Source organism: Schistocerca gregaria, chromosome 9, assembly GCF_023897955.1.
Source record: "Schistocerca gregaria isolate iqSchGreg1 chromosome 9, iqSchGreg1.2, whole genome shotgun sequence".
Classification (NCBI taxonomy): Eukaryota; Metazoa; Arthropoda; class Insecta; order Orthoptera; family Acrididae; genus Schistocerca; species Schistocerca gregaria.
Window position 1 is genome coordinate 34,007,938 of NC_064928.1, and position 9,853 is coordinate 34,017,790.

A 9,853-nucleotide genomic window follows, 5' to 3' on the forward strand; every position below is an offset into this window, starting at 1 on the left:
TATCCTCAATGTTCTCACCCTACACATCCTACATTTAAATGTGTGTATGATAAATTGAGAACAACTGGGTCTTTAACACATCAGAAACATACCAGTCAAAGGAAAGTTACAAACATGGAAATGGAAACTGATACTCTTGTAACTTTGGTTCAAGATCCTTGTGTTAGTTCGCATCAAATTACAAGGGAATCTGGCACGAGCCAGGGTAGTGTTTTAAATGTCCTGCATCGCCATAAATATTATACTTACCATACCAGACTTCACCAAGAATTAACTGGTACAGATTGCATGCGTCACATTGAATTCTGCTGATGGGCTCAACTTCAGATTCAGAGGGATGACAAATTCATTAGTTTGATTTCATTTACTGGCAAGGCTACATTTAAGAACTATGGAAATGTTAATTTGCATAACATGCATTATTGGGCAACTCAAAATCGATGTTGATTGCAGAAAGTTGCACACCAAAAACTGTGGTCAGTGAATGTACAGTGTGGGATACTGGAGGATAGAATTATAGGGCCCTATTTGATTGAAGGAAATCTTAATCGTAGGAAGTACACCACATTTCTGCAAGAAACATTAGATCTGTTATTGGAAGAAATACCTTTAGAAACAAGGAACAGAATGTGGTATCAACATGATGGGTGTCCGGCACATTTTTCACTGATGGCTAGAAATCAGCTGCAGAGACAATTCCCAAATCGTTGGATTGGAAGTGGAGGAGATGTGTCATGGCCAGATCGTTCGCCAGACTTGGCACCTCTGGATTTTTTCTTGTGGTAATTCATAAAATACATTGTTTATAAAGACATTCCAACCATGCCTGAAGATATGATAAGGAATACCACTCAGTCCATGATAAGAAGATTGCAGCACTGCACTGATACCAATGGTCATCACTTCGAACACTTTCTGTAAATGTACATTCATGCCACCTTTGTGACCTTCGTTGATCTTCAAATAACTTACTGTTAATCATTGGATTTGTCTCAATAACCACTATAAGAAAATAAATACCAAACCACAGCATCAAAAAAAATTGCCCTCCATATTTATGAAATGAAGCCACCTGCCAACAAAAAAACCATCATATTATGGCCCCATTGTCACATGCAACTTTTGTCCCACAAACTTTTCAGCTTCTGTCACACTTTTGGAGTTAATCTTAGTGGCAATAGTTAGTGACACCCTGTGCAGGCACCTGATCGTGATCTCCGAAAGTGGTCAAGTTTGCACAATATTAAATAAAAAGAGCAGTTTAGTAATGCAAGAGGAGAAGCAGCAGCCTTTTTTAAAGTATGTTGTTTATTCTAATGATATATATTAACCTTGCAGTAATTCATATATAAAGGCAGTTCAGTTCAATAAAGAATGATCATATTTTTTTTATGGTCTTAATCTCTCACACAAGAATTTAATCTTGTTATATTTTATTAGTTTAATATGTACCAAACACACTGTGCTAATTTTATTGTTGGCACTCTTAGTTCTTAGCTGTGAGAGGCTGGCAGACTGAGCCATATTGAGTACCATCGTATTGTATATCTTCCTTTCATATGATAGTACACCCTTTAAAGGTTAAATGTTTGAAAGTTAAATTTCTGACAAAGGAGGGTAACATTGCATGCCCTACAAGAAAAGGAAAATATTTTGCTGCTAAATCCAATGCCTAAATTCAATGATATGGCACAAATTTATCTTTGGTGCCATGAGATATCTTTACTACTCGGAACATGGAGATGATCATAGCCAAAGGTTGTAGTTAAAGAAAAAGGAGCTTCGAGACACTAGCTATGGAGGAAAATAATAATTATGATTGAATGTCGTAATTTTAAAACAGTCAGGCTCGAATTATGTATGTTGTAATTTGGAAACAACAGTGTCCTTCTGGCACACAATCATTGCATCACCAAACTGTCTACTTACAATTAATTCAACAGGCTGAAAAGTACGTAAAATATTTTTGATTAGTGGAGTATGGTATTAACTATAGCTCCACTAAATAAAACAAAGCATTTTAAGCATCTAATTATTATTTCACAATAAAATTACTCCAACAAAATATGCATGCAGAAACTCAAACAGGAAGAGGAACAAGAGTGAGTTGCACATCGTTTTCATATTTTGAAAAATATTAGAAAAATGAAATTCCCATAGTTAGTGGAATATACACAAGAGGCCAATTTTCTGCATTTCAATTAAGTCTTTGATGTAGAGTCGTTAAGATCTGCTACACTGTCCACTGCAACAACAACAAAGGTGACATGCGATGAACAACATCCAGCTTTGCGATTCTGCTTTCATTTCAACAAACCTTCAGCTGAGGCCCATATGATGTTACAGGAGGCCTATGAAGAGTCTGTTCTTCCTCATAGCATGGCTGGAAGATGGTTTAAAATGTTTGCAGGGAGTAGACAATCAGTTTCAAAAGGAGGAGGACCCAGCACTCCAGTTACTGCTCTTACACAAGAGAACATTAGCATTATTTGTGCCATTGTGAGAGAGGATTGCCAAATAGCTTTATGAACACTTTCTGAAATACTGAAAATTTCACTGGGTGCCATCTACAACTTGGTGACAGAAAGTTTACACAAGATGTGTTTGTGTGTAGTGGATTCCAAGAATGTCTATTCTCAAATGAAAGAACATTCGTTTGCTCTTCAGAATGGAGTTAAAATTGATGTTAGAGATCCACAGTTTCTTTCAAAGGCAAACACTACTGATGAAACAAGGCTATGTCATTTTGATCCTGAGAGCAAAGAACGAAGTTCAGTGTGGAAATTTCCATCATGAAGATCCAAAAAAGCAAAAGTTGTTGCTTTTGCTGGGAAAGTTATGACCAACTCAGTGTTTTATGTTCACGGAATAGTTTACCAGCATGTTCTATCTCTACACACATCAACAACTGGACAATATGACACAGATATCCTGAAAAGTTAGTAAGTCCACATTAGAGGAAAAAGCCTATATATCCACGATACAGGCTGAATGCTGTGCAACAGTAATGAACAACCAACCACATACCAGGTGTACTGGTATGAAATGCGCATGGTTTTTTTTTGTTTGGAAAAAGAAACACTAATTTTGAATTTGAAATTAAAAACATTTTATTCAAATTACTGACCATTGCTTTCTATACATTTTAACCATCTTTCTGGCAATTTGTGGACACCACGCCAATAGAAATGTTCGTCTTTTAAAGCAAATCAATCGGACACCCAATTTTCGACTTCTTCGTAGGAATCGAAGTGTTCCTCAGCCAGTTCATGTCCCATTGATGAAAACAAATGGTAGTCCGAAGGGACCAAGACTGCTGAATACGGCGGGTGGCATAGCAGCTCCCAGACAAGTGTTTTGATTGTATCCAGTTTTGCTTTGTGTGCAGGTGCATTATCGTGTAAAAAAAATTACTTTGCCATGTCTTCTGGCCCATTCTGGTCTTTTTTCGATCAATGCATAGTTCAAATTGATAATTTGTTGTCTGTAGCGATTAGTACTCACAGTTTCACTGGGCTTTAGGAGCTCATGATACACCACACCTTTCTGCTCTCACCAAACACAGAGCATTGTCTTCTTGCCAAATCGATCTGGTTTTGCAGTCGATGTTGATGGTTGTCCCAGATTTACCCACGATTTTTGCCATTTAGAATTCTTAAAATAAATCTATTTTTCATCACCAGTAACATTTCGATGAAAAACTGATTTTCTTTCATGTCTTTGAAGCAAAATTTGACAAATGGTTTTTCGGTTTTCCATCTGTCTTTCATTCAATTCATGTGGCACGCATTTTCCACAATTTTGAACTTTTCCTATAGCTTTCAAATGGTCAGAAATTATTTGTTGTGCAACATTTAGCATTGCTGCCTACTGCTTCTGACTCAAAGTATGATCATCCAATATTGCTTGCAATTTGGTGTCTTCAAACTTTTTTGGTGGTCTTCCACATTCTTCATTTCTTACATCAAAATAATTATTTCTGAACCGTTGAAACCATCTTTTGCATGTTGCTTCTGATACAGCATGATCACCATTTGCCTCGACAAGCATTCGATGCGACTCTGTAGCACTTTTTTTTCAAATGAAAACAAAAATTTAATGTTTTCCGCAAATCATCACTTTCGGGTACAAAATTCGCCATTGTTAGCATGATGAAAACATATGATGATGTTTGTTCCATGCCTTGATGTATACTAAATATCTTTGACAGATGTCATATGAACCAAACAAAAAAGATTAAGGCTCGGTCACAACAAATGTTTCCTATCGACACATTTGTACCTTAACGCTCATCTCATACCGTTACACCTGGTACTACAAATATTGTTACCAATCTCATGCAAAAACCAATGTGAAGTGCACACCTCAACCTCTCAATAGTCCAAATTTAGACCCTCGTGACGTATTTCCTGATCTGAAGAAACGCCTTTGTAAAAACATTTTCCATTGTCGGAAGCAGTAGTGCAGGCTGGACAGGAGATTCTGAAGGACCTTTTTAAAAATGGTTTCCAGCACATATTTGCAGACTGGCAGAAAGGCTGGGACAAGTGCTTCACAGTCGAAGGATGTCAAAATTATGAAGACAAGTAAAGGTGCGATCATTCTTTACTGAGCAGCACTTGTAGTCATCAACGAACTTAGATTGGCACTAATCGTAATATGTTGTTAGTATAATTCACAATGTTGCCTGCAGTGGCTGCTTCTGACTTACAATGTACAATATGGCTCATGCCATACTGCCAAAGGCTATCTTTCTCGAGGGGATCAATGGAATGCAATCTGTAAATAAATGAATGATGCAAAAGAGGGTTCTGCATGAGGACAATACGCCAGCTCACACATCTGTTTTTGTGATGGACTTCAATACGGTTCCTCACTTACATTACTGTATTCACCATATCTGACTGAAATGTGATTCCGTTCTGTTTCTTTACATCAAAAAATAGTTTTGAGAAAAAACATTAGGCTCGGATGTAGATTATCTGTGCCAAAACCTAATAATATGGAGAGCTAGATGTCAACTTCTTTTCTGATTTATAGAAAGGAATGGAATCCAATGGAATGAAATCTCTGAGTTCAGTGGAGAATATATAGCTAAAAATAATCTTTGCTTGCAAGCAACTGTTATATAACACATGAGCAACAAAGTTTATCAGGCACTAAAGCTCACCATCCCAGCAGGGCCCTCTTCTCGCTGAACTAGTTTGTGCAGCATCTTGTCTCTGTAGACGTTATGCACTCCTGCCGAGCATGTCGCAACCAGGTGTGGTAGTATTCCCTCTGGCCAGGACACAGCTATCACACACTGACCGGTGGCCAGAAACGTAGGACTGAGATGAAACAAGTCGTCTTTGATCTAGAAGACACAAAAAAGATTTTATCTCTAAGTTTTACCAGCATTATGAGTACTCTGTAAGATTTTGAGATTGCATTCAGATGCCATACAGTTCTCACTTTGATATATCAGCCTATCAGCCATCCACCTTTGTGTGAATTTATGACTGGTGCACATATCCACACAAAAAATTGGTGCAGAAGCACACACATGTGTGTCTGGGCTCCCATTATTCCCTTTAGCAGAGAATATGGGTGATCTCCTTTTCAAAGGAACCATCCCAGTATTTGTCTTAACAGATTTAGGGGAACAATGGAAAATGTAAATCTAGGTGACTGGACAGAGATTTGAGCCTCACACTCCTGAAAATGAGTCCAATGTCTTACCACTGTGACACTTTGCTCGCAGCTTGGCACGAACACAAATAGTCTTGGCACTAGTGGAAAATTTAAAGAAGTCTGTTTCATATACAATGGAATACTAGCAACGTGGATCGCACGAGAATCTACACACTTGACATACCGTGTGCAGCTGCCTTTGGATAATTGTAGCTCATCAGCCTGACAATGAAGGCTGGAAATTTGGTGGGGCTTATTGGCAAATGTAGTCGGCCTCGTCCTCGACGCCTGATGATACCCAAGACTTTTAGGTTTGAGGGTCTTGCTTATTAATAAACCAGACACTTTGCTCGCAGCTTGGCACGAACACAAATAGTCTTGGCACTAGTGGAAAATTTAAAGAAGTCTGTTTCATATACAATGGAATACTAGCAACGTGGATCGCACGAGAATCTACACACTTGACATACCGTGTGCAGCTGCCTTTGGATAATTGTAGCTCATCAGCCTGACAATGAAGGCTGGAAATTTGGTGGGGCTTATTGGCAAATGTGGTCGGCCTCGTCCTCGACGCCTGATGATACCCAAGACTTTTAGGTTTGAGGGTCTTGCTTATTAATAAACCACATCAAAACTCATGAAAGTCTCATGAAGTTACAGTAGACATGCACGAGTGCTGTCCAAAGCCTGTTGTTCAAGTGCTTGGGAGACAGTGCTCTCTGGTCTTTGACGTGTGATGGCTGTGAGAGCTTTTCATCAGAAATGAGGCCCATAAACCTCACCAAACTCTCTTACTCATAATGATGCCACTCAACGCGGGTGGACTATGTGCATGTCACAAGTTCGGAAGTCAGTGCACAGTTTTCTATGCACAGAACTAGGAGCCTGTGTGCTTAGTCTATTCCTACCGTGTCTAATGAGTGTTGCACGTGCCATGTCTCTGGGTTTGAGGATATGCTGTCTACAAAAATAGATCACTAACTGCTTCATCATGGATGTTATACTGTTAATGGTAACACAGAAAAGGGAGACAGTACTACTCACTCGTGATTTTCTGACAGAACTCTAGTTCTCGATTGGCTGAAGCTTGTTAAGTCTCACGATTTTGGGCCACTGACAATGGCAGTCTAAAAACAGTGCCCGAGTGTACGGTAGGCACAGGAAAGGGACTATTTTCCTATGCTGAAGCAGTAAGCACACATATAGTGTTAGTACTGTGCAAGGGAAGTGCAGCTTTCTGTCCCTCGACTTCCACTCTTCCTTTGGTTGTCTGTGTGTTAGCCTCTGGTGGGCAGCACTTGCTTGCTCCACTCCTTGCATCCAACTGAGAACTTTTGTCAGATCACCAAGAAGCTAATAGTACACTTCCTTGAAAAGCATGGTTGCATATGTTGGCTGTATAAGCCAACCCCATACACCTTTCCTTTTTTCTTTTGGTCTTCAGTCCTGAGACTGGTTTGATGCAGCTCTCCATGCTACTCTATCCTGTGCAAGCTTCTTCATCTCCCAGTACTTACTGCAACCTACATCCTTCTGAATCTGCTTAGTGTATTCACCTCTTCGTCTCCCTCTACAAATTTTACCCTCCACCCTGCCCTCCAATGCTAAATTTGTGATCCCTTGATGCTTCAGATCATGGCCTACCAACTGGTCCCGTCTTCTTGTCAAGTTGTGTCACAAACTCCTCTTCTCCCCTGTTCTATTCAATATCTCCTCATTAGTTAACTGATCTACCCATCTAATCTTCAACATTCTTATGTAGCACCACATTTCAAAAGCTCCTATTCTCTTCTTGTCCAAACTATTTATCGTCCATGTTTCACATCCATACATGGCTACACTCCATACAAATACTTTCAGAAACGACTTCCAGACACTTCAATCTATACTCAATGCTAACAAATTTCTTTTCTTCAGAAACGCTTTCCTTGCCATTGCCGGTCTACATTTTATATCCTCTCTACTTCGACTATCATCTTATTTTGCTCCCCAAATAGCAAAACTCCTTAGAACTTCAAGTGTCTCATTTCCTAAACTAACTCCCTCAGCATTACCCAACTTAATTCGAGTACATTCCATGATCCTGATTTTACTTCTGTTGATGTTCATCTTATACCCTCCTTTCAAGACACAGTCAATTCCGTTCAGCTGCTCTTCCAAGTCCTTTGCTGTCTCTGACAGAATTACAATGTCATCAGCGAACCTCAAAGTTTTTATTTCTTCTCCATGAATTTTAATTCCTACTCCGAATTTTTCTTTCGTTACCTTTACTGCTTACTCAATATACAGATTGAATAACATCAGGGAGAGGCTACAAACCTGTCTCATTCCCTTCTCAACCACTGCTTCCCTTTCGTGCCCCTCGACTCTTGTAACTGCCATCTGGTTTCTGTACAAATTGTAAAAAGCCTTTCGCTCCCTGTATTTCACCCCTGCCACTTTCAGAATTTGAAAGAGAGTATTCCAATCAACATTGTCAAAAGCTTTCTCTAAGTCTACAAATGCTAGAAATGTAGGTTTGCCTTTCCTTAATCTTACTTCTAACATAAGGCATAAGGTCAGTGTTCCAATATTTCTACGGAATCCAAACTGATCTTCCCCGAGGTCGGCTTCTACTAGTTTTTCCATTCATCTGTAAAGAATTCCTGTTAGTATTTTGCAGCTGTGACTTATTAAACTGATAGTTCGGCAATTTTCACATCTGTCAACACCTGCTTTCTCTTTGGGATTGTAATTGTTATATTCTTGACATCTCGTGGAATTCGGGTTTTCTGCCAGATATCAGCGTCTTCCAAACATGATATTTCGACATCGTTACTTGACGTCTTCATCAGGTGTTCCCTGAGACTGGCTGCTTGCTGGACTGGGTTGCATATTTATGCCTGCCCAGTGCCTGCTGTTCTGTTTGCCATTCCCTAGTCGGTCCGCACCCGCAAGTCACGCTATCCTGCCGCTCTAGGTGTTCTCTATTCCGTCCGCACCCAATCCGGCCGCCTGCAACTGCGGTCGTCGCCTCCTGGTGTTGCCTTCTCGGTCTGCGCCCGTGAGTGGCGCTCCCCTGCCACTCTATTCCGTCCGCGCCTGTTGAAGACGTCAAGTAATGACGTCGAAATATCGTGTTTGGAAGACGCTGATATCCGGCAGAACACCCGATTTCCACGAGATGTCATCAAATAGCCAGGAAAGTCTAAGAAATTACATCACAAGACTCTATGGGGAGGAAATGTGCTGCAATATGAAGAAACGTGACAAGCTGCGACAACACAAAGAGAGGATGGTGGGTTCACTCAACTTCCTCCTCAGGTGCAGAGATGGAGATGTGGTGCCTCTATTTGCCAAAATCAAACATTATATTACGTCTAGGGTGGCCAACAGCATCAAGCACCAGGCCAGCATCGCTCTGGTGAGAGAAAGAGTCCGTGACATCCGCCTTGATCTTGATGTCACGTCCAGGGAGCTGTTACATCTACATCTGTACATGGCTGCCAAATCAGTGCAAGAGGATTGGGACATAATTGATGGAGTGTCTTGGTCACTAGCAGCATGCATTAAGAACAATGCTACAGCCCGACAATCGGCAAAATTTGAACGCCTGAACAGCAGAGTGTAACAAAATCATGACACTCGCAAGGTTGTAAATTTGAGTGACAGAACACTGGATGAAGCTACCCTAAAGGTTCTTGGCAGGGGCCTAAATTTCGCTGTCACTCCTAGAGACCTACCGGTAGCCAATGTCATCAGCTCTGTGGAACAAGTCGTCAACACACTACCCTCAAGTACGGCTGAAGAGATTCGGAGAGAGACGTGCAGAGCCCTTACCAGAGGCAGGCCGCCTAAGTCCAACATCTCAGAAGATTACGAGAAGATGACAACATAGTGGTATTACCAGCAGACAAAGGGAATTACACAGTCGTACTGCAGAAAGGTGACTATGACCTGAAGATCCGGCGACTTCTGGAGGACCCGTCTTACAAACCACTAGAGCAGGATCCAACTGACAAGTTGGACAGAAAAACCGAGTCTCTGCTCAAGGAAACTGGCTGGCCTGAGAAAGTTATCAGACAACTGAAATCCAAGGCACCAGTACCACCCAGACTCTATGGACTACCTAAAATCCACAAAGACGGTGTACCACTACGACCCATTGTGAGCAATATTGGGGCAGCCACCTATCCCGCTG

The 9,853-nt window shown here is 40.7% G+C and overlaps 1 long non-coding RNA gene across 1 annotated transcript in view; it reads right to left on the reverse strand.

Annotated features, from left to right (window-relative positions):
* The window catches only part of LOC126291935 (uncharacterized), a 72,177-nt gene extending 66,952 nt beyond the window's left edge, over window positions 1-5,225 (reverse strand). Inside the window, exon 1 of the long non-coding RNA XR_007551941.1 lies at window positions 5,171-5,225. This is a non-coding gene — a long non-coding RNA (uncharacterized LOC126291935). The remainder of the gene's footprint in view (window positions 1-5,170) is intronic.
* Between the last annotated feature and the right edge of the window lie 4,628 nt (window positions 5,226-9,853).